Here is a 25926-nt window from a genome sequence, read left to right on the forward strand (position 1 = left end):
AACTACATGGCAAATACGCATACATTTTTAGGCACACAAAAGGGGTTTGTCAAAGGTGTTAGTAAAAGACAGGGAAATGTAGAGCAGAATTTAATTAGAATGAGAGCAAGGAGATAAGATTGAGAGAGACAGAGAGAGAAAGATTGAAGATCCTGGAGAAACAAGGATGACTGACAGAGACAGCATCATACTCTGTGTTTGGAGCCCAACTGCCAGGGCACAAATACTGGATCCATCTTTACAAACTGTGGGACTCCTGGAGAGATATCTCTCTGGGCCTCTGTTTTTTTCATCTGTGAAATGGGAATTCTTATAGTAACTAAATTGTAGGGCCAGTAGAGTAAAAACATCCCAGAATACATACATACAGAACACTTAAAATTATATTTGATACCGAATAAATGCTATGCAAGTATTGCTTAAAAATAAGTATCTAAGGAGCACCTGGGTGGCTCAGCGGGTTAAGCATCTGCCTTTGGCTCAGTTCATGATCTCAGGGTGAAATTCCAGAAGGCAAAAAATTGGTTTGGGAAAAATGGTGACAATTCTTTCCCACGAATAAAAGCTGGTGTCAAGGAGACAATGATTACTGAAAGCAAATTGTCCCATGAGAAGCCAGAGTTAGCAGAAGCCAAACCAGCATGAACCACTGACTAGAAGGGTATTACAGTGTCAGGTAGGGGCAAAAGAGAGACATGACCAGATGTTAGCACTGATTTGGGAGGGAAAATGTTGTAGTTCAACACTTAAGAGTTCTAATCATCTACTGCCTGGGAGACATTGAAAAAGGAACCTACCTCTGTAAATCTTGACTTTCTTATCAGTGTTACGAGTTTAAAAAAAAAAAAAAGTAATTCCTGCTTAATCCATTACTGTACAGGGCAATAACAAAAACTTCCCAATACATTAAAATTTCCACAGTTAATGTACTGTTTCTACAATGAGCCTGTTAAGCCATGGAGTATTGAAGCAACAAGTTCTGTAAATGGGAAATACCAAGAATTAATACAGTAACTAAAACAGTTTTTCTTTAAAAAAAAATCAATCTGATTCTGAACAGACTTCTGTGCAATTTCTCTTCTTTTCTAGGGATGGGTGGGAGAAGAGATTAGAAGTAAAACATGAGCTTTGTAATACCGTGTGAGGAGGAAATATAGACTTCTCATAATTAATATTTTGAAAAGTTTTGGGGAAGAGATGATATTACAAAATGATTAAAAATTTTTTTTCATGCAAAGGAAGAACCTTTATCTCCAAAATAAACAAGTAGAATGCAATAGTTCTATTATATACAGATAAATGATCATTGGTTTCCTAAGGTACTGTCTGTACGAGTTATCTGGAGTGATGGTTAAGTGCTCAAAACCTTTATTTTTAATAAATACTGCCAGTTATTATTTGCGGGGATTGTGCATTTGGAAACAGTGTATGATGAAAAAACCATATAGTTCCGTCACACAGTTATTTTTAACAGTTGATTAACAATGAGTAGGAAGAATGCCAAAGAATTATTCCATGTAATATAGCTTTGTAATATTTTCAGAATATTGGACGTTATTAATAAAAGAACAATCGACAATCCAAATTTTAGATTCCAATTGTCTCTAAGGTAAGGATCATCTTTTTGTTTTTCCAAAGCTCAGCAGGGCGCAGGCAGTACCTGTTTGAGGGGGAAGGGCGTTGGGAAGTGGAAGGAGCGACCCTACCCTACGCAGGGCCTCTGCGACATGACCCGGGGTCCTTCAGTCTGAGAAGGGGCTTCATCCCCCTTTCTGTGGGTGCGGTGGGATGCACTCCTTCCGTGCAGCGCTTTTTATGCACACGTGAGGGGACGCCAGAGGAGGAGCCGCGCATTCCGGGGACACTGTGCGTGCGCGCCGTGGCTTTGCCGCCAAAGCAAAGCGCCCCAAAGGGCACACACCATCTAGCACCCTCCCGGTTCTTTTGCTGTCTTTGGGACCTGCCAGCGTGGAGTCTGCGTTTGGGAATTTGTTGTTGTTAGTTAGTTAGCGGCTATATGCACGGAAGACCAAGTTTAGCAGCGAACTTACCTAGGGCGGGCGCTGCAGTCAGGGGACACGTTCTCAGCTGCCCTCGCCTATCCTTTCCCGCTCCCGCGTCTGGCTTCTACGGAGAGGGTCTGTTCTCTTTAGAACTTAAAGCAAACCGGATATTACAGCCTTGCTTTTCATGAAGGTTCGGGATGGAGCCCGAAATCGAAAGGAGAGGTATTATTCCTGTTCCATCTATGTGGATTTTCACTGCTAGCCGTCAGGATACCTGACTGTGGGAATGAGGCGAAGTAGAACATCTTTGGTTCTCCCGCATCCCTTCCTCCTGCACAGCTGGTTTAGGTTTCCTTGGCACCCCCAATAAATACGGAGCAGTGGGAGTGAATGTGAGCAAAGTAGGTTGAGAATATTTGAACAACCTTTACTCTGAGGTCCTTTGTCAGGAAGAGGTTTTTGTTTCTCTTTTTTAAGTTTTTACTTGGTTACGTATTCTCTCACTGCCTTTTTTTTTTTTTTTTAATTAAAAAAAAAAAAAAGCCCTTCTTGGTATTACATAAGTATTTAAAAAATAACAATAAAATGCATATGTATACATATAAAATTAAGGGATATGTATATATAATTTTGAAATTATTATTTTATAGTTCAGAAATAATCACTATTATCTTAAGTCGCAGTTTATCCATTTTTTTTTCCCCCTAGGGTGGATGCAGATTTTGGGAAACTGAAGCTTATACATTTTGAGGGTTCACTCAAATACAAAGAAAAGTTCACAAGCAGATATTTATTTAAAATGAGCAAAGAAAATAGGAACAAAAAAATGTAAAAACCTAACATGCTACAAAAATGTTTTTCTATTATTTTTCTTCTCTTATGGTACTCTCTTTTGTATCTGAACTTTAGTATGAGCAATAATTCTGGAAAAATAACAAAAAATATGAATTTAAGGCATTGCATGGTATTGTGCTACAGAACTGGACTATGTAATCAATTACTCATTTACTACAATGTGTTGCCTTCTGGATGGATAGATAGGAGCTGTGCCATGGAATCTCTGCGGCCTTTGGTTCATGGGCTGCTTTCCTCTGCCGAAAATGTTCTGAGTTAACTGAAAAGACAGTGAGAATATTAATTACATTTTTGTTAATATGTTTGTGTGAAATTGGCTCTGTGTAAATAACATGGTAAAAACTAAGAACTAAGAGATATTAGAGATTCATTATTTATAATACTATTAAAAACAATTCCTTAAAACCAGACTTGAATTAAGAAAGCTGTTACTTGTGGTATCAGACAACAAATTTCTAATTGTCAATTTTAAAGAGACTCATTTCCTTTGATATGTGATGGAATGCAAGCAATAACATTTATTTTTAATTGTGGTAAAATATATATAACATAACTATCTTAACTATTTTTTAAGTATATAGTACAGTGTTAAGGATATTCACACTGTTGTGCGATCACCAGAACTCTTTTTATCTTGCAGAACTGAAATCCTATACCCAATAAATAGTAATTACCAGTTTTCCTCTCAGTCCCTGACAGTCACCACTCTACATTTTCTTTCTATGAACTTGACTACTCTAGCTATCCCGTATAAGTGGAATTACAGTTTTTGTCTTTTTGTGATTGGTTTATTTCACTAAGTCTTATAATCCATATACACAAGATGTCTTTCCATTTATTCTTATCTTCTTTAATTTACCCTTATTTTATTTACGAGAGAGAAAAAGAGAGAAAGGGGGAGAGAGTGAGAGAGAGCATAAGCAGGGGTAAGAGCAGAGGGAGAGGGAGAAGCAGACTCCTCAGTGAGCAGGGAGCCTGACATGGGACTTGATTCTAGGACCCTGGGATCATGACATGAGCCAAAGGCAGACGCTTAGCCAACTGAGCCACCCAGACACCCCATGTCTTCCTTAATTTCTTTCAGCAATGTTTTGTCGTTTTTGAATATAAAAACGCCTTTAGTTTCCTTGTTCAAGTTTATTCCTAAGAATTTATTGTTTTTGGTGCTGTTTTTTAAAAAGATTTTATTTATTAATTTGAGAGAGAGAGAGTATGAGCAGAGGGAAAGGCAGAGAAAGAAGCAGACTCCCTGCTGAGCAGAGAGCCCTGTGCAAGGTTTGATCCCAGAACTCTGAGATCACCACCTGAACCAAGGCAGATACTTAACAGACTGAGCCACCCAGGTGCCCCTGTTCTTGGTACTATTGTAAATGGATTGTTTTCTTAACTTCCTTTATGATCTGTTTATTGTAAGCTTATAAAAATGCAACTGATTTTGAGTATTAATTTTATATCCTGCAACTTTGCTGAATTCATTAATTATAACTTTTTTGTATGTGAACATTTAGGGTTTTCTGCATGTAAGTTTATATTGTCTTCAAATAGGGATAATTTTATCTCCTCCTTTCCAGTTTATTTCTAGCTCCATTCCACTGTGAAGGATAGGTAGCATGATTTCAATAATTTGAATGTATTAAGACTTATTTTGTGTCCTAACATTAAGTCTACCGTGGACAATATTCCATTTGCACTTGAGAAAACTGTGCATTCTGCTGTTGGGTGTCGAGTTTTGTATATGCTTGTTAGGTCCAGTTGGCTTCTAATGTTGCTCAAGTCCTCTTTCCTTATTGATCTTCTGTCTGGTAACTGTACTCATTCTTGGCAAGTGAGGTATTGATTTTCCTATTGTTATGTAAATGTGTCTGTTTCTTCCTTCAATTCTGTCAATGCTTGCTTCATATATTTAGGAGCTCTGATGTTGGGTACATATATATTTACAAATGTTTTATCTTCTTGAGGTATTGATCTCAATACATAATATAATGACCTTTTTTTTTGTCTTTGTAATCTATTAAAGTTTACTTTGTATGATATTAGTATTTATCCTGCTTTCTTGTCTCTGCCCATCTCCAAAGAAGTATTGATGGAATTTCCATAAATGTTGTAGGCTTCTTGATCCAGCACAACAAATCTAGAGAACCAGATCTGAATGTGAACAAAATAGTGGTAGGATGAGACTATCTCAACAGCCTTTTGTCAAGAAGGAAGGATTTTTTTTTTAAATTGCTTTACTTAGTCATTCCTTTTCTCTTCCCTCCTTTTTGGGAAGGACTTTTATTATTGACGTGTTTTTATTTTTCAATAACAAAAAACCATACTTATGTGTGTATATATAAGATCCCTAATTTTATAGTCCAGAGATATTCATTAATATTTTTTCTGTTGTCTTCCAGTTTTCTTCTCTGCTTATAGTAGGATGGATTTGGAGGGTTTTTTTGGGGGGGGGGGCGGTACCAGGTAAAGCATAAAAATACAAAATTTAGAGCTTAATGATCTAACTCAAAAGTATATGCAACAGTATCACAGACAGATGTCTTTAAGTCCTGAAATTGAACACAGTAGCTTCAAAACTGTTAAACCCTAGCTGGGCTAAGTATAGGGGACATGCATATCTTGAGAAAAAAAGGTTTTATAGAAGAAAGGGTGAGCACATGACTCAAGTCCTATGAAGACAATCCTTCAGCCAACTTGGTTAAAATCTTCTCTCTTTTGTTTTTGTTCATGAGGAGGCTATAAAAACGCCAAGTCCAGAGATGAAGAACTTAAAGCTAGTAATTTTTGCCCAAAAGATCTAAAAAATTATTTTTATTTATTATTTGTACTTAATATTTTATATATTTTAAATTTAACATTTATATTTTACAATTTTAAATCAAGTATGTATTACCTTAAAAATGGTAAGGTTAGGGATGCCTGGGTGGCTCAGTTGGTTAAGCAGCTGCCTTCGGCTCAGGTCATGATCCCGGCGTCCTGGGATCGAGTCCCGCATCGGGCTCCTTGCTCCATGGGGAGCCTGCTTCTCTCTCTGTCTCTGCCTGCCACTCTGTCTGCCTGTGCTCGCTCTCGCTCTCTCTCTCTGACTAAATAAATTAAAAAAAAAATCTTAAATAAAAAATGGTAAGGTTTTTATTATTTTAAAATGTAAGAAAATAAATTTGGAGTTTTTCTTTTAGCTTCCCAGGTTTGTAATTGCTATGGAAAAAATGTCTTAAAGTTTAAATTTAAAATTATAGACAAGTCATAATGAGAGTATAATATTGGTAATGAAAGAATGGTTGAATAGTTTCCTAAATTTATTTATGGAATTTATGGAAATAAATGAGACAATTTAGCTAAAATGAAGCTTTTTCATGTTATACTACTTTAACTCCAAAAATAATGATGTTATTTTAGAAACTGTTTATTTGATGGAAATTCTCAGACAGGAAGTGTCTCATTTTAACATCCTGCTATACAACATTTGGTTACAAAGCTATGGATACTCTAGCTCTTCTGAAGGGACACAAACTTAAAGCAGTTTCTGTTTAAAAAATCTATTTAATGCAATTCTGCCACTGAGAAAAATGTGTGTACAAAGGAAACAAGATTCACAGGCTTAAAGAATTCTAGAATCAGAGAGGGTCAGCATGGTGATTTAACTATAAAAATCAACCCAAACTAAAAGCATGTTGGATGTTGTTGAGCATCAAAAAACCCACAGCTTTTAAGTCTTTAATCCACTTTTAAAGAGATTTTATTTCTTTATTTGAGAGAGAGAGAGAAATTAAGAGAGAGTACAAGTAGGAGGGAAGGGCAGAGGAACAAGCATTCTCCCCCTGAGCAGGGCGCTGGATGTGGGGCTCCATGTGGGACTCTATCTCAGGACCCTGGCATCATGACCTGAGCTGAAGGCAGAAGCTTAACTAACTGAGCCACCCAGGTGCCCCAGTCTTTCATCCATTTTCAGTTTATTTTTGCAGATGATGTGAGGTAAGTGTCCAATTTCATCCTTCTGTATGTGGATATCCAGTTTTCAGAGGCTATCCTTTCCCTATTGTGTGTTCTTGCTACTTTTGTTGAAGACCAGTTGGCCTTAGATGTGCTTATTTCTAGCCTCCATATTCCATTACATTAGCCTAAATCTTGGCTTTTATGCCAGTGTATACTGTTCCTATTATTGTAGATTCTTAATATATTTTAAAATCAGGAGATGTGATGCTGCTAGCTTAGTTCTTGCTCATGATTGCTTTGATTATTCAGGGTCTTCTGTGACTCTGCACAGGTTTTAGGGTAATTTTTCTATTTCTGCACAGAATACCACCAGAATTTGCATAGGTATTGCTTTGAATATGTAGAGCACTTTGGGTAGTATGGACCTTTTAACAATATTAATTCTTCTAATCCCTGAATGTGAGATGTCTTCCCATTTATTTGTATCTTCTTTATTTTCCTTCATCACTGATTTATAAGTTTCAGCGTACAAATCTTTTACCTCTTTGGAAAAGTTTATTTCTCAGTATTTTATTATTTTTACTGTTACTGTGAATGATAGGTTCCTAAGAAAATTTAAAAAACAGAACTATTATATTACCCAGCAAGCCAGCCCCTGGGTATATATCCAAAGGAAATTAAATCAGGATCTCAAAGAGATATTTGCATCCCTATGTTCACTGAAGCATTATTCACAATAGCCAAGATATGGAAACAATCTAAATGTCCACCAGTCAATAAAGGGATAAAGAAAATGTGGCATATAAGTGAAGTGGAATATTACTTTGACTTAAAGAAGGAGATCCTGCCATTTGTGGCAATGTGGATTGAACCTGGAGAACATAATGTCAAGAGAAATAGGCCAGATGCAGAAATGCAAATACTGCATTATCTCACTTATATGTGTAATCAAAAATAATAAAATAATAGCAGCAGAGAGTAGAATGTCAGTTGCCAAGAGCTGGGGGAGGAGGAAATGGGGGATATATTGGTCAAGGAGTACATTTCAGCTATGTAAGATAAGTTCTGGAGATCTAATATACAACAATGTGACTATAGTTAACAATACTGTATTGTATAGTTGAAATTTCTTGAAGAGTTGATTATGTTTTCACCACATACACACACAAAAAAACACAATAAAAGAATAGAATTCAGAACTATGCAATGATCTAGCTTGGCTGTTGACTATAATAAGCATGTCCCCTTGCCAGCAAGCTAAAGAGTACATGACTAGAGGGAGGGCACATCTTCATTTTAGTGATGATCTTTTGGAATACAGGGCATACATGAAAAACTAAAATTATAGAGGATTTTAATTAATGAGATAGATATTTAGGAGAAGAAAGAGCCTTGAGGAAGGCCTGGAAAGCTACTACTGTATAATTACGAGTTTATGGCAGTCCAAAGCATCTCTCATGTCACTTTCTGAGAAGCCCTAGAAAATTCCCTGTTCCCTTATTCCATACAAGTTCAATCCAGTGAGTTCCCTCCAATCACCTCACCTCACCTTAAATGAGGTGAGACTCAGCCTGGAACCACATTGGTGACAATAACAAGTACTACCTGGTTCCAGGCACCTGGTTATTCTTCTTTCTGGGAGACCCTTCAGAGACACAGCTCTGACTTCCCAGGGGGACAATTCAGTGACATAAATGGGCCTGATGTGAAAAACCATCTCATCTCTGTCCCAGAGACCCAATCTGAAAAACACCTTCACAACAATTAGTGGGTGTGACCTCCATGGCTCACTGCATCTGTTTTGGTGTGAAGACATAGGTAAGTGCACTGGCCTTAGGCCACACCTCAAGAAGTACTTCCTTTTCACATTTGGTCCACTTTAAGTTGAGAAATCCTGAAATTTTGACTTGGGTATTAGATCTCACTGTTAGGCAGTTCTCACTGTAAAACCACATCAGGCCCGGTTTATGAGGGGGAAACGTTATCCCTAGCTTAATGTCTCCTTTTTTACCATTTCTTGAGTGGCAGAGTCCACAAACCAAAAATGGAGAGACTTTAAGATTTGAAGAGGGAGGGGGTTGTCTTTTAGAACCACCCCAAAGGAAAAAATCAGAATCTAAGAAAAGAGGGGCATAGGGAGTTGCTGCTTAACACACATAAAGTTTCAGTTTTACAAAATGAATCAATTCTAAAGATCTGATGTAGAACCAACATGCTTATGGCTGATAGTAATGTACTGTGCATCTAAAGATTTGTTAAGGGGGTAGATTTCATGTTGAGTGTTCCTACCCCAATAATAATAATAATAATAATAATAATAATAATAATAAAACGAATCTAATACAAAACCTGAAGACCTAAGTGCCTGTGTACTTGTCACCATAAAGAGCTCACACTATAATGGAAATTTCACATTCAGTGCTGTGGGTTCCATTAAGCCTCCTTGCTCAGGAGGAGGGTCTACCTTCTCATTCATTTCCACTACTCTTTCAGAATATGTTTCTAATAATCATGCTACAGATGTAGAAGGAGAGGGGTGCCTGGGTGGCTCAGTGGGTTGAAGCCTCTGCCTTCAGCTCAGGTCATGATCTTAGGGTCCTGGGATCGAGCCCCCACATCGGGCTCTCTGCTCAGCGGCGAGCCTGCTTCTTCCTCTCTCCCTCTCTGCCTGCCTCTCTGCCTACTTGTGATCTTTGTCTGTCAAATAAATAAATAAATAAAATCTTTTAAAAAAAAACCAGACCAAAAACAAAACAAATGTAGAAGGAGAGTGCGGCCCTTGGACTACATTTTACCATTTCATACAATTCCTGCAGTGGGAGGACTTTTAGAGAGCCATCAGCCAAACCCAATCTCCTTTGTCTTGGTGTTACATTTCCTAGAGTATGAGGAAAATGGAAACTGCATTAATGACCTCCTAGAGGCCTATTCTGTTTAGGAATTGGATCAGTTTTTATTTTTAGCATATTATCTTAATATATTTAGCATAAATACCTTCAATATCGTCAATTGATATTGACTGGTTTTTTTCCCTCTACACATGCACTGGTCCACTGAAGTGATAAAGAAATAAGAGTAAGCAGCTCATTCTTCAAAGTCAACTTACTAATTGCTGTTAAAGCTATGGCTCCTCGGCTAGCCCCTTTTCTACTCTGGCTACCAGGAGGGCAATGTGACATCAACATCTGCCTCTCAAGGTGTGCTTCTTTGCAATCCTTGCCAATGAACTTGGATACTGACACAACACAAAATGAGTTTAAATTTGTGTGATCATAAATTCAACTGATAATACTACAGAACAAACCATTTAGATGTTGCTGGCTCAATAGAGCTGTGAAACAGATACTTTAATTTTCCATTGTGGTAAAATACATATAACTAAAACTTACCATTTTAACCATGTTTAAATATATAGTTCAGTGACGTGAAGTACATTCACATTGTCATGTAACCATCACCACTATCCATTTCTAGAACTTTTTCATCATCCTAAACTGAAGCCAAACTAAATGTATTTCAACCTTAACCTTACATAAATGGAATTGTACAACCCAGGTCTTGAGGGTCTCACTTTGTCACACTTAGTATATAGCTAGAAATGGAATTGCTGGGTCATAAGGGAATTTTACCTCTAATCTTTTGAGAATCTGCCAGTCTGTTTTCCAAAGTGGCCGTCCTACCTCTCGTTCTCACTAGCGATGTATGAAGGTCAAAACTGCTCTACATCCTTCCTCACCAACACATTACTATGTGTCTTCTTGATTCTTACCATCCTAGTGGGTGTGAAGTGGTATCTCACTGTGGTTTTGATTTTACATCTTCCTAATGGCTAATGATGCTGAGCATCTTCTCTTTGGCTTGTTGGCCACATGTATATCTTCTTTGGAGAAATCTTTATTCATATTTTTTTGCCCATGTTTTCCTTGGGTAATTTCTCTTTTTATTATTGAGCTGTAAGAGTTCTTTATATATTCTAGATACAAGTTTCAAAGGTTATTTGGAAGACAGAAGTAGAGTGAATACCATGATTCCAGGGCAACTTGGGGCTTCATTCGCAAAGCTGGCCAGAAGCAGCTATTCCGCAGATCTCTCCAGTCTTGTATTGATAGTCAGATGGGTACAGATTTTTGGACTTTCCCACAAGCTCCATCTTCTCTCTCTGCATGAATGCTTCAGGCTCAATGCTTAGTAACTCTTCGTCCCACCAAATCTCCCCAATCAGACCTTCACACCTTAGCTCCCCTGCATCATTTATGTTTCATTTATATTTATATTATATTTATATTTATATATTACATTTATATTTCATTTACATTTCCTATTTATGTTTCCTATATTGACATGAAGCATAATCAATGCATGGTGGTCACTCTATTTTCCTGATCAAATCCATACTAATGCACCAGCATAAGGATAAAATTCCAATAGAAGATAAATCCAACATTTTAAAAAAAGATTTTATTTTTAAGTAATCTCTCAACCCAACATGGGGCTTGGACTTACAATCCCAAGATCAAGAAACTCATGATCTACTGAGTCAGCCAGGTACCTCTGATTCCAACATATTTGATTGAAAGTGTTCACTGCATTGTTTCCCCTACACTGTTTTCACACTATGACCATTGGACAAAAACAGGTAAGTCATTTGATTAGAATATGGTGTCTGTAAGTTGATGGTTCTAACAACTTGTATTTAGAACATTTATATAAGGAATAGAACTCTGTTATAAAGTCTTTGTATATCCTTTCATCATGAATACACTGAACAAATGTGTATGAGATATGAAAAGAGAAATTAGCCAAAATACCAAAATGTTAATAAAATAATTATAATGTACTAATATTTTTTGAATCATTTATTTTTGAACTTTTGTTGAATGAAACTAGTATGACACATAGGCTTCAAAAATGAGCTACAGTATTATGCTATTAAAACAAAAGACGCTTCATTTTGTAATATCCATGCCAGGAAATATAAGCCTGTTTTGTCAGTGAGCTGAAAATTTTTATCCCCACACCAAACAGATTAGCAGTACCAGGTAGTGAAACAATTACCACACTGCCAGACATATCTATCATCTTTGAAAACAATAACCACTTTTATTTTTACTTGTTTCAGTTTCTTCTTTTAGTTAATATAACTCTAAATGCAACTCCTCAGACTTCTTTTTCAATCCTTCATTAAGTGATACTTTATTAAGCAGTTTTTTTTTAAGATTTTATTTATTTGACAGAAAGAGATCATAAGTAGGCAGAGAAGCAGGCAGAGAGAGAGGGGGAAGCAGGATCCCCACTGAGCAGAGAGCCTGATGTGGGCTTGATCCCAGGACCCTGAGATCATGACCTGAGCTAAAGGCAGAGGCTTTAACCCACTGAGCCACCCAGGTGCCCCTATTAAGCAGTTCTATAAAAGAGAAAGGGTTCTCAATTCCACAGAGGTAGCATGAGCACATGCATGTAACAGTTAAGAATGGTTGACTCTATATCAAACACTAGTTATCAGGCTCCAGGTTAAATCAGAGAAAGAATTTACATGATCCCTGGGAATTTGTTGGATTTTTCATGTCATGATTAGGTTATATGATTTAATACAAGTTGACCTTTAAAAATTGAAGTTACCCAGGTTGGCATTACCTATGCCCAAGGCACCCAGGTGTCACTTTTTGAAGGGTACTATGGCCAGTCCACTCAACTACCTTGCAAGATAGTCAAAGTAATCTCCTGTTGCGTCTTTGGGGTAGTATTACCCATTGGGTATGTCAGAGCTTATGAATAGGCAGATTCCTTGCTCCTCCAAGATTCTGCTCCTAGGACTCCGCCTCTCCAGATACCTACCTGTTCCAGGTCCCTGGCTACCCTGGCCTTCCAATGGGAAGGAGCCCAGTACACATTCCGCCTATGGCTTTGGGAATCAGGGTCCCTCCAGGCCTGTGGAGCTCAGGTGTGTGACTAACCACCTGTATAGACTCCACACCGGAGGGAGCACACCTACTGAAAATTCATCTGAGGTGGAGCTTTAAACTGGCAACAGTCAGTCTTCATTTGAACTTGTGGTCTAATTGGGTCACAGGCTTCTCCTATTATCACAGCTCCCAGGTGTTTCCTGTTGAAGGAAAACAGGATGAATCAGCCCAGTCCCTCCCTGCCAATAACCTCACATTTTGCCTTCATGAGGAATATAAGTCAGTGGCTAGTTTAGGGCTCATGACTGGGCAGATGCTTGTTTACCCAAGGTCCTACTCCTGTGATCAGCCTCACTCAACCCTTGCCATGTTCCATATCGCTGATAATCCCGAAATGAGCTGTAAGCACATGTGTAATACACAGTCCTTCAGTAAACCCTGGGCAGCTGGGGCTTACCAGGGCTGGGGATCTGGGGCCCAGGCCTAAAGCCCTGAATACCTTCCAGAATATAAGGAGTCCATATCTCAAAAGGTTCCACTCTGAGGTGGCAGCGGCAAGTAGGCTACAGTCATTCTCCATTTAGACCTGCTGTTGATTGTGTACCAGGCTTCTCCCACCAGAGCTCCAAGGTGTACTTTATTGGATGATACTGGGAAGTCAGCAGTATGGTATCCTCCAGTATTGCCTTTAGGGGGAATAGGCTCATTTGTGTAGGTGAGAGCTTGGAATTAGGCATATTCCATAAACCCCTAAGAGCTGTGACTCAGCCTTTCCCACACTTGCCTGATCCATGTCCCAGGCTATTCTGACCTGTTCACCCATGCCTGAACAGTACATACTCTGCCACCCAGCCTTGGGCAGCCAAGGCCCTCAAGGCCTGAGAAACTTGGGCCACTTCCCAGTCACCTGCATAGCCTTAAGGGTGGAGTAAACTGGCTCACCAAAAATCTTCCTGAGGTGGGAGCTTTAAACTGGTGACAGTCAATCCCTATTTGGATTTGCTGCTGGATGGGATCCTGGGCTTCTCTACCAATCAAGGGTTCCAGGTGTCTTGTATTAGAGGATATCATGGCAAGAGGGCGATTCCTCCAGGTCTGCCTTCTGAGAAAATATGCACATTTGTGTAGTTGAAGATTTGGAATGAGGTAAATACCTAGTGCTCCCCACTCCAAACCCATTTCTGTGACCCAGCATATCCGGACGCTTACTCTATTCCAGGCTTCTGGCTACCCTGTCCTGCAAGGGCAGAAGCATGTGAACTGTGCAATACATTGGCTGGCTTTGGACAGCCTGAGCCTTCCATGTTTGTGCTGCTTAGGCTGATCCCCAAATACCTGCACAGTCTCAGGTTAGAGAAAGTCCACCCCAAGAAAATTATTCTGAGTGAGCAGCTTTCAACTGGCATCACTCCCTGTGTGACCTTCTTGCCTAATGGCAACCCAGGCTTCTCCTGAAACCAGGACTACCAGGGATATTCAGCAGGGATATTCATCTTTGGGTACCTAGTGCGTGGGATTAAGCAGATGCTTTGCACCCCCCAAAACCTGTTCCCGAGACCCGACTCCTCCCAGCACTTGCACTGTTCCAGTGCTGTGGTGGAAAGCCCGTGCACAGTAGTAAGCATCCCATCAGCTAACCTTGGAACTCCAGGGCCCTTCATACTTGCAGAACTCTTGCCCATCCCCACTCACCTCCGTAGCTTCCAGGGCATAGAAAGCCCATATCCTGAAACCTTCTTGAGGCAGTAGCTTTAAACTGGCCATAGTGAGTCCTCATTTGGACTGGCTGCGTGATATGATCCTACTTTCTGATTGGTCTGATCAGACTGATTGGACCTACTTTCTGATTAGGTCCTAGGCTTGTTTTATTGGATGAAACCCTTGTCAGTCAACCCTGCCTACACTGGGGTTAAGATCTGATTCTTCCTGCTTCACCTTCAGGGAGAGTATGTGCTTTTCTGTAGGTCAGGTCTTGGAATTAGGTCAATACTTTATACCTCTAAGTGCTTGCTCCTGTGATTAGGCCTTGTTGACACTTGTCCCATATGCAATCCCCAGCTCCCCTCACTTTCGAGTCCAATGTATGTGTAGTCTGCACCCAATCAGCTGGTCTGGGTGGCCTAATGTGTTTTCTCCTCCTGACTCTTAAAAGAGTTGAAACCCCCTGGTTGTGCTTTATTAGCATAGAGGCCCTAGTTCCTTTTGTATGCTGCTTAGCTGTTGTTTAACATGCCACCTCATGGGTAAAATTTTCTTACTCTCACATGTACCTTGCACTCAGCAGAAGAGTATAGGGAAAAAGAGACAATATTTCCTCCCTCTAAGCACATTTCCTAGGTGATTGATTATGCATAATAACATCTCATTATAATTATTTACTAGAATTACATGTCATGGCAAGATTATCTGCAAAGAAGCCCAGGGCATTTAGTGTCTCTAATTGTAATTCCCTATTCTACTTAAATTAGAAATTCTAATTTCCAATTGTAAATGCAAATTGTATGTCATGCGCCCAGGTAAAAATCAAATATTCTTTTTCAATGAGAAAAGGAGAGAGTGAGTGCTCAAGACAAATCCTAGTGTTTTCCGCAGCAACCATAGATAATTCTAGAACTTATATTGTATTGATGTAAATAGACAATACATCATTGCACCCTGAGTAGAGAAAGCAGCATGATAGATATAGGTACAGAATAGTGCCTAAATAAAAAAGAAGGAAAGTCCAAATGGAGAGGGAGATAAAGGCTTCCAGTTATGGAATAAGTAAGTCAGAATAAAAGGCACAGCGTAAGGAATACAGTCAATGACACTGTAATAGCCATGTAACAGGATAGATGGTAGTCACACTGGTGGTGAGCACAGCATAATGTATAAATTTGTCAAATCACTAAGTTGTTCACCTGAAACTAATGTAACATTGTGTGTTAACTATACTCAAAAAAGGATCATGTAATATCACTGAAGGAAGACTGAACCAAGAAAATTTTCTAAAAGGAGCAAATTAGTAAAGACAGTTAAAATTGAAAAGTAACAGCAGATAGAATGATTTAAAGGATTAAGATGATTAGAAGGTATCTAAATGATCCCTAGGTTTTTCACTTGAATAACTAAGTTGATGTGGAAAAGTAACAAACATAATCACAGCAGTGTCTTTTCAGAGGTTGTTGACTTTTTTCTGGACATGTGTAACTAGTTGTAGACTCATAGAACATTCAAATGGAATAGTATAACCCTGAATGCATGTATCTCCTGCTAGAAAGCATTATTCACAGTTTATCCTGCTCATTTGCATCTCCTGATAGTAAGTTCTCATCTCAGTAAGAGGAGAAGCCAATTCTCAGTTCATACAGGATACCAAATAAACATTGCTACTTTGAACAGCGGTGGAGCTCAGGAAAAATTTCTGCCTGGGAGTTAGGTGCATATTCATTGTATATCTGTAAGACTGCAGTTTATGCATGGAAACTGTAGGAATGTCCTTATAAGACTTTGCCCAGAGGATGCATAAAATTAAAATGAGAAAAGCAAAGGACTGATGATGGAGCCTTGAGAACACTCATATTTTGAGTATTATTGCTAACAGAATAAGACATGAGGGAAACTGAGGAGTGGTCAGGGAAGGTCCTAGGAGTTCTAGGAGAACATGCCTCAGAAGCCTAGGATGAGTGCATATCAAGAATGAGGCAGTGGGGTACCTGGTTGGCTGAGTTGGTTAAGCATCTGCCTTCAGCACAGGTCATGATCCCAGGGTCCTGGGATTGAGTCCCCACACTGTGCTTCTTGCTCAGCAGGGAGCCTGCTTCTCCCTCTGCTACTCCCCTCTGCTTCTGCTTCTCTCAAACTCTCTCTGTGTCATATAAATAAGTAAATAAAATATTTAAAAAAAAGAATGAGGCAGTGATCAGTAATATAAAATATACTCAGAAAGTTCACATAGAAAGACTAAACATATCATTAGGTTTACCAATATGTATTACATTGACAAAGATACACTGAATATTCACTACGTACTGGGCATTGTTTTAGATGTTCAGTATCTGGGATTCTCAAAAAAAAAAAAAAAAAAAGGAAAAGGAATACAAATTCTTGCCTCATGAAGCATTAAGAAACCAGAAATATGTGTATGCTAGGTGGTGGGACATGCTCTGCAGTAAATGAATAGGAAATGATGTTACAGCATATTGGGTGGTGAAATTATACAAAGAGTATTCTAAGAAAGAGACAAAATGAAGGTGATCTGTAAGCTTGCTGAGATTTATAGTAAATCTGTGGGCTTTGGAGGCAGTTTGGATGGAGAAGTGATCTTGAGAGAAGAGATAAAGAATTTGGCTCTCTCCAAGTAAGGAAGGATAGGGCACATCCTGTCAAGAGAAGAGCAGGCAGGAGCAGTCATCAGCAAGGGCTGACTGGGAGGGCATCCTTGGAGGATGTCAGGCAAGGGGAACCCAGTGCTATCTAGGGCTGTCCCAACACATTCTGGCATCAGGCTGTCAAGAGTTCAAATGTTCAGTTCAAATCACTCCTATGAGAGCTTGAAAAAGAATCTTATCTCTGCAAGCCTCAATGTTATTATCAATATTATGGGTGAAACAATTATTCCCTCTTGATTCATTACTGGTTAATGACAAGTGGTTTCTTAGTAAGTTATTTTTAAATTCCCAGAGTCAATATACTATTTCTCCAATAGGCAAGTGAGGCCATGAGTTCATATGTGTCAATAAGCCCCTATAAGCTGTAAAGGACCAAGAAATCTAGATAAACTAAAAATCCTTTTGTCAGGAAAAAACATTGGTTCCACAGACTTCCTCCGAATAATATATCTTATTTTATGTCAGCTCTCGAGGAGCAGTATGGAGTAAAATATGAGTCCTTTCTTGGTGTGTTATAAGCAGGAAGAATTGCAGAGTTCTTAGAGTTAATATTTCAAAAAGCTTTGGGAAGGAGTAAATGAGCTTACAGAATTGTAGGTTTGGTTTTATTTGGTTGGTTGTTTGCTTGGTTTTTGTTTTTCCTGCAAAGGAGGGCTGAGATAGCCAAGAAAAAAAGTTTTGATTCCAAATTAAACAAGTTGAATGAGGTAATTCTATTAGATCTGTAGACAGTCAACAGTTTCCAAAAGTTATTATCCATAAGGAGAATATAGAGTGATTAAGATCTTCCAGATCCATATTTGCAACAACTGCTACAGGTAATTCTGATGCAGTTTGTGTATGGACCATGTATTTAAAAAGCACCTGATAGGGATGCCTGTGTGGCTCAGTTGGTTAAGCGGTTGCCTTCGGTGCAGGTCATGATCCCAGCATTCTGGGATGGAGGCCCCATTGGGCTCCCGGCAGGGAGGCTGCTTCTCTCTCCGCCTCTGCCTGTTTGTTCTCTGTCTCTCTCTCTTACTGTCAAATAAATACATAAAACCTTAAAAAAAAAAGTGCCTGATAAATAGACGCAAGTAAATTTTATATTTTTAACAGTTGGTTAATGTAAACGAGACCGAATTGCTCTATATAATACAGATTTTTAGAATCTATGGAATTAAATGTACTTAATACAAAATAAGCCAGAAAAAAATCTGTGATTTAAGTAGTCAGTGACAGAAGGGCCATCCAGGCTGTTTTCCCAGCACTCGGCAGGGGGCAGTCAGGACACGCCCCAGGAAGGGCGACCCCACCCAGTCCGGGAAAGGCTTCAGTCCCCTTCCGCAGCCCAGGCGGCAGGCGCCGGTGCTTCTGCCACGCCCGGCCCATGGTGACGCCTGAGGGGCTGCGGCGCCTCCCGGGACGAGGCATGAGTGTTGTTGCCCAGTGGACGCCCTGGTCCAGGGGACACGCTGAGAGGCGGGAACTAAGCTCCCCGCGCCGGCCTCCCGCCGCCTTCCCGCTGCCCTGTGCTTGGGCCTGTGCTGTTCTCGAAGCCGAAACGGCCGCGCAAAACCAAGTTTAGGAGCGAAGTTGACATCCGGAGGGCGCTGCAGTCAGGGCACAAGTTCTCGGGCGCTCTCCCTCTCCCCTCAGGCGCTCCGCCTGCGTCTGGCTTCTCAGGAAACTGCCTGTTCCCTTTGGAAGCGGGAGAGCTGCCGGATATTACAGCCATGCCGCCGTGGGTGGGGGACGCGGAGCACCGTAATCGAAAGTACACGCACAGTTTTTGCGGCGCTAACTGAGGGGGGATTTCGCCTGTTCACTGAGGCGGGACAGCGGGGCGTGTGGGACGAGGCGCGCGGCAGGTGCGTGCGGTGCCTGCGCCTCAGCTGTCCCGGAGCCCAAGGCGGACGGGCGCCGCATGCGCAGTCGGCTCCGTGGCCTTGGTCGGGAAACTGAGGTCGCGGCGGGAGTGCGGCGGCGGCGCAGCGGGGCATGAAGCTGCCTGTCTCCCGGGGTGCATCCTCCTCAGGGGACAGCTTTGGGCTTTGCTTGAATCTCTCTCTCTCTCTCTCTCTGTGTTGTAATGTTTACTTCTTATTTTTTCTTCCCTTTCTCACTCATTTTAAAAAAGTACTCTTGTAGTTAGCACGAGTGTTCTTTTATATTAAAAATATTTATATAAACATTATAGTATTATAATGTAAGTTACATATTTTATGTATAAGACTAGTATTATGGGGCACCTGCGTGGCTCGGTTGGTTAAGCATCTGCCTTTGGCTCAGGTCATTATCCTGTGCTCCTGGGATGGAGCCCTGCATCAGGCTTCCTGCTCAGCGGGGAACTCTGGTTCAAATAAATAAAATCTTAAAAAAAAAAAAAAAAAAAAAAAAGCAGCTTAAAAAAAAAAAAAAGGGAAACAAATTGAGGGATGCAGAAGGAAAGGGGTGGGGAAATGGGCTAACTGGGTGATGGGCTTTAAGGAGGGCATTTGATCTGATGAGCACTGGGTATTGTACCCAGCTAATGAATCAGTGAACACTATAAAAAAAAACAGAAAGACTAGTATAACAGTCCAGAGATAATGACTATGTTGCATATTTTTCTCGATTTTTGCTCTGCTTATTCTAGCGTACATGGGAGTTTTGCTATCTTGAAGTTTATATAATTTAGGGTTCAGCTTTAAATAAAATAATAAAAACTCAAAAGTAAATGTTTAAAAGGAGCAAATAAAAAATAAAATGAGCAAATGAATCATAAGCAACATTTTTTTGAAGCTGACAAATGCTACAAACATTTTACCTTAGTTTCCAAGTCTTAGTTCTGTTAGAGTGCTTCCTATCATATTTGAATTTCAGTATGAGCAATAATTCTGACATAAAAAGTTGAGGCACACAGATGAACCATTTTAATACATCTTAAAATTTTATTCCCTTATGCTGAGCAATAGAACAAGAATTGAAGTTAAATTAGTTTTTTTTTTTTTATGACATTTCATTTTCTGAATGAATACAGGTAGGAACTGTTTTGCTATAACAATGTACTGTCTGGTTCATCAGTTCTTTTCCTATGTCCAGAATGTTCAGAGTGAATTGAGAAGATATTAAGAATCTTACCCAATTTCACCAATATATTTTTGTGAAATTGACTCTGATTACAATGAGACAAAAAATAAGTACCAGTGTTTACATATTAGAGATTCACTTCCATACCTTTCTTAAGTTCCTAATATGACAAACTTGTGTCATAATAGTGTAACCCATGTGTAAGTAGAATTTCATATTGAAGCTTTAAAATCTTTTTCCTTTGATGTATAATGCTATTAATCACATTTTTATTGGAAAGTTGACCTTAAAATGAGCTTATATATTATCCTGCCCAATATTAAATGCTAAAATGTACTCTTCTTATGTAATACCATTGTGAAATTAGATTATTGGTTTGTTTTCAGTTGTCTATTTATACTTGGGATTATTCAAATTGGGCAATGAGGGTTTTTTTTTTTTTCTTCCTGCAACAGTTGAGGGCACATTTTACTAAAGCATATAATTCAAGATGGGACCCATTGCTAATGGATATTTAAAAATGAACCAAAGCTAAGTTCTCACTCTTGGTGAAACTATATCTTGAAGGAGCAGATACTGTAAATAAAATGAGAAGTGGTCAATGTTAATATAATGTTACAAATGAAATATTTGAGTCTCTTTAAAAGCAACAATTAATTATACTTAGAAAAATTATAGATGGCTTCACAAGAAGGTACCATTTATGCTGAATTTTGGAGGATGACTCCAATTTCATCAAAGAGATAGGATGAATTGTATTTTAAAACAAAGAAAGGGAATGAGTAAATATGCAATGGTAGTGAGTAAATGCTAGGAATCAGCCAGAGTCCACTGTAGCCAATGGACCCTTTGAGGATGAGGTTGGGAGATCATTTGCAGCCCTGGTCATAGACTTTATTCCAGGGACAGTGAAGATTATTAGGTATGCTCAGAGCTGTGCTTGAGGTCCATCCCTTTGATGGCAGGAGAAGAGGGAGAATAGGAGATACTGCAGAAAACTTATTCAGGAGACTCTTGGTTCAGCTTAAAAAACATGCTATAGTCATTCTGCTCTTGGCTTGAATGGAAACATTGCTCCACAGGATCATTCAGGTATATAGGTTCCTTGCATCCTGTTGTTCTGTACCCAACCCACTAAGTCACTGTATTCATCTACAAGGTCAAAGCTTGACTGCTGCCACATCTGTGATCCAGACAGTAGGAAAGAAAAGAGATCCATGGAGTACAGGTTCAGAGTTCTCTGGCCTAGATCCACAAGTGACATACATGCACTTCTGTTCATATTATATATAGAACATAATCACATGACCACACCAAGCTGGAAATGTAGTTAGAAAAATATAATCTCTAGCTGGGTTGTATGAGCTCATCTTGAAAAATACAACCATATAATACTTAGAAATGAAGTATATGTTATAATTGTATATGCAACAATATCAGAGACAGATTTTTAATCGGTCCTGACACTAAACTTGGCTATTTGGAGCATTGAACGCAAGCTGAGACATAGACATTAAGGTACGAGGTAGGTAGGCATATGAGTAAGGACAGTCTTTTCTCTCCTAACTGGATTGAAGAAGTGTACCCCCACTTATGTCTTTGTTTTTCATTTTATTAATGGGGTTATAAAGATGTCACTTTCGGAAAAAAAGGAATGTATAGCTAGGTAGTTTTTTTTTGGACTATAAACAAGATTTTTAAAAATTATTATTTAGTAATGAATGTAAAAATAAATTTGAACTTTCTTGCAGATTCTATGGTTTATAATTGTTGCAAAGAAGAATACCTTTTAAAATTATATTCAATAAATCTCAGTCACAGGAGTATATTATTGGTAAAATAAGAATTGTCAAAATGTTTTCCTAAACAGACAGAGGTTAATGAGGCTTCATTTAATGGAAGTGTTTCTATTAGTTGAACTCCAGAAAAAATGGTCTTAGTATCTTGTATTAGAAATTGTGGGGTTTTTGGCACCTACTGTATTCAGCCTTGGGGCCAATAAAAATAAACAGACATGAAGAGTCTCATTTTGTAATATCTTGCTACACAAGGTTAGCTGAAAGACCATAAAAGTGGCCTTCATCAGGCAAATTTAGTGGAGAGCATGAGACATGAGGGAGCCCTTTGGGCCACCTGAACATTCCATCATTTGCGATTGCACAGCAATACCTGTAGAGTAGAGATAACCAGGTTAACTTGAACCAAAGTCCCAGCAGCCTATCACTGGGGCAGGAACAAGAGCCTAAAGAAAAAGACCCTTGTGACATAGATATGTCAGGGCTGCTAAAACTGGGAGAGGAATAGCAACATCAAGACAAACATTCTGGCATTTTAGGCCTTACATAAAGAACAATGTAGTAGCAGAACTCCACTGGAGAAATTTGAGGCTTCTGGTACACTGAAGGTAGCTATAGAAAAAGCAAAGCAAAACCCAGAGCTAACCGAACTACAATTCATTGAATCAATGCTTGCCACAAACATTGTAACATAAAAGAGGTCCTATTTCTAGGTAAATATTACTATCCCAATCTCAGCTATTTTTGAAACAATGCCTAGCATTCAATGAAAAAAAATGAGATATACAAAAAATAAAGTAAAACTATCCATTGTGAAAAGATAAAACAAGCACCAGAAACAGAGATAGATCAAGTGTTGGAACAATCAGACAGGATCTTTAAAACACTATGATCATTGGATAAAGGGATCTAAGGGGGGAAGTGAAAAGCACATACAATCACATGTGTATAGTCACTGGAGAAATGGAAACTACTGATAGAGTTAGATGGAAATGCTAAAAATGAAAAGCACAATATCAGTAATCATGTACTTCAAAAGAAATGGAAAGGAAAGAGAACAGGACTGATAACTTTCCAGAATTAACTGAAAGACAGTTACCCACAGATCCAGAAGTTCAGGGAAACTCAAACAGGATAAACACAAAGAAAAACACAACTAGGCACACTGTAGATAGAGTAATGAACTCTAAATATGAAGAAAAAATCTTGAAGGCTGCTGGAGAAACACAAACATTACATGCAGAGAAACAAATGAAGAATGTGAGGGGTTTGTTTCTTGAAGCCGAGCAAATTAGAGGAAGTAGAAAAACATCTCTTAAGTACTGAGAAAAAACTAATGGCAACCCAAAATTCTTTACCCAGTTAAAAAATTTCCAAATGAATAAAATGTTGATTTCAAAGTAAAGCTGATAGAAATATTTTTTAATGGATTCAGTTTAAACCCAGTGAAAATACAAACCATTGCTTGGAGGTATAAAATGATTTTACAATGTATATAGAAACACAAATGGTCAAGGAAAGTCAAATGTACTTTTGAAATACATTTTAGAAGGATTGGTTAGAACAGAAATAAAAACATTAAAATTTTAGTAAGTAATATGTTGTAATATTTTCACTTGGATTAGTAAATAGACCAAAAGAGAGAATCCCTGAACAGGTATACTTATATATTGATATTTAACTTGTGGCAGAGGTAACCCTGGGGTGTCTGGCTTTCTCAGTTCATAGAGCATGTGACTCTTCATCTCAGGGTTGTAAGTTTGATCCCCATGTTGGGTATACTTAAAATCTTTAAAACAAATAGCAAGAGATGACAGAGTAACCCTTCACAGGGGTGGAGAAATTGATGAGAAAATGAGTGCTCCTCAAAAAAAATGTTTTACCCTTATACTTCCCACCGCATGGGGAAAAAAGTTCTCAGTGGATTATGGACCTAAATATGGAAGGGAAAATGATAAATATTTTAGTACAAGAAAAATAATTCTTACAGAACACACACACACACACACACACACACACAAACACACACAGGCTCCTCTACCCATCAAGTAAAATGTTGTTAGATGATATGAACATTAAAAATTCTTTTCATGAAAAACACCATAGAGTTAATGATGCAAGTCACTGAAAGGGAAATGACATTTTCAAGTTATTGAGCCAAAAAAACTCGTGTCCAGGATGAATTATGAAATCGTACAAATGGCCTGGTGGTGGGTATTTAGGAGGGCATGTATTGTGTGGAGCATTGGGTGTCACACATAAACAATGAATCTTGGAACACTACATCAAAAACTAGTGATATATTTTATAGTGACTAACATAATACAATAAAAAAATAAAGATGGAAACTGGAAAAAAAATCATACAAATCAAGGAAAAGACAGACAACCCAGTATATAGACATCAACAGCCATTTCACAAAAAAGGACAAAGAACTAGCAAGCAAGCATATGGAAAGATAATCTGATTTATGTGAGGAAAATGCAGATTAATATCTCAATGATATATTGAGATATATCATACAGTCATTATGTTAAGAGAAGTTAAAAATTCTGATGTTTGATGTGGAGTATAATTCTATTCTGCTGATAAGTAGGTAGATTGTGAAAGAGACTGAAATCATGTTAAACCCGATCTAGAAAGACTAGATGCAAATTCTCTTTGACTTAGGAATTCCACTTCTGACTTTATCACACAAGGGGATTTTATACGTATATTCAACAAATCCTTAATCATATTTCATAAAAGATAAACCTGAAAATCCAAATGCCTATCAATAATAGAATGAATAAATTATTGTTCTTGTATAGCTCAATAGTTATAGTTTACAATACGCACAATGGACTAGATGAATTTTACAAATATCTGTTGAACAAATGATCAAGACACAACATAACACATACAATGTAATTGCATTTACAGTTTGAAAGCAGGCCAAACTAAATTATACTATTTAGAACTCAGGTATCCATGATAAGATCCTAGAAAGGAATGTGAAACTGATGATATTGGTTGGCAATAGCAAGGTTATCAGGATTTTAGGAATGCACCTTTAGGCTTTTAAACTTAATAGGAATGTTAAATTTCTATAATTAGGTATTTGTTTTAAAATTATACTGTAGGGATGCCTGGGTGGCTCAGTTGGTTAAGTTGCTGCTTTCGGCTTGGGCCATGATCCCAGATCCCTGGGATCGAGTCCCACATGGGGCTCCTTGCTCAGCAGGGAGCATAGTTCTCTACCTCTGCCTGCTCGTGCTCTTCCTCTCTCTCTCTCTCTCTCTCTGACAAATAAATAAATAAATAAACAAAATCTTTAAAATTCTATTGTGTATAGTGGAACAAGTCCTTCATGAAAATTTTCCCAATCCCGTGAATGGAACCAGAGTTCATGTACTAGAGGCTGAATGGTCTCCACCCAAGATTATACATTCCAAAAAAAATCACGACACCTGATAGTCAAATTGAGGAATTATAATTGTAGGTATAATCTCTTGAAAGCTGCCAGGGCAAAGAGGCTCTTTACTTACAGAGGGAAGCCCATCAGAATAACACCAGACCTGTCCACAGAGACCTGGCAAGCCAGAAGAGGCTGGCAAGATATATTCAGGGCACTAAATGAGAGAACATGCAGCCAAGAATACTTTATCCAGCAAGACTGACATTCAAAATGGATGGAGAGATAAAGAGTTTTCAAGACCGGCAAGGCTTAAAAGACTATGCAACTACCAAGCCAACACTGCAGGAAATACAAGGGGGGTTCTATAAAAGAGGAAAAATCCCAAGAATAGCATTGAACAGAAATATAGAGACAGTCTACAGAAAGAAAGACTTCAAAGGTAACTTGATGTCAATAAAAACGTATCTATCGATAATCACTCTCAATGTGAATGGCCTAAATGCACCCATAAAATGGCACAGGGTTGCAGATTGGATAAAACGACAGGACCCATCCATATGTTGTCTACAAGAGACCCATTTTGAACCTAAAGTTACACCCAGACTGAAAGTGAAGGGA

General features: G+C 38.7%; 1 protein-coding gene across 4 annotated transcripts in view; it reads right to left on the bottom strand.

Moving 5' to 3' along the window:
- The window catches only part of LOC131810280 (guanylate-binding protein 4-like), a 43172-nt gene extending 24256 nt beyond the window's left edge, over positions 1 to 18916 (bottom strand). For 2 of the 4 annotated variants that reach the window (XM_059138021.1, XM_059138018.1), the window contains exon 1: positions 2052 to 2347. The gene's annotated coding sequence lies outside the window, so the exon portion shown is untranslated. Of the gene's footprint in view, positions 1 to 2051; positions 2351 to 18644 lie in introns of those variants that run through there. The other 2 variants (XM_059138019.1, XM_059138020.1) reach the window with 2 other exon arrangements.
- Between the last annotated feature and the right edge of the window lie 7010 nt (positions 18917 to 25926).

This window comes from Mustela lutreola, chromosome 10 (assembly GCF_030435805.1).
Source record: "Mustela lutreola isolate mMusLut2 chromosome 10, mMusLut2.pri, whole genome shotgun sequence".
In the NCBI taxonomy this organism is placed as follows: Eukaryota; Metazoa; Chordata; class Mammalia; order Carnivora; family Mustelidae; genus Mustela; species Mustela lutreola.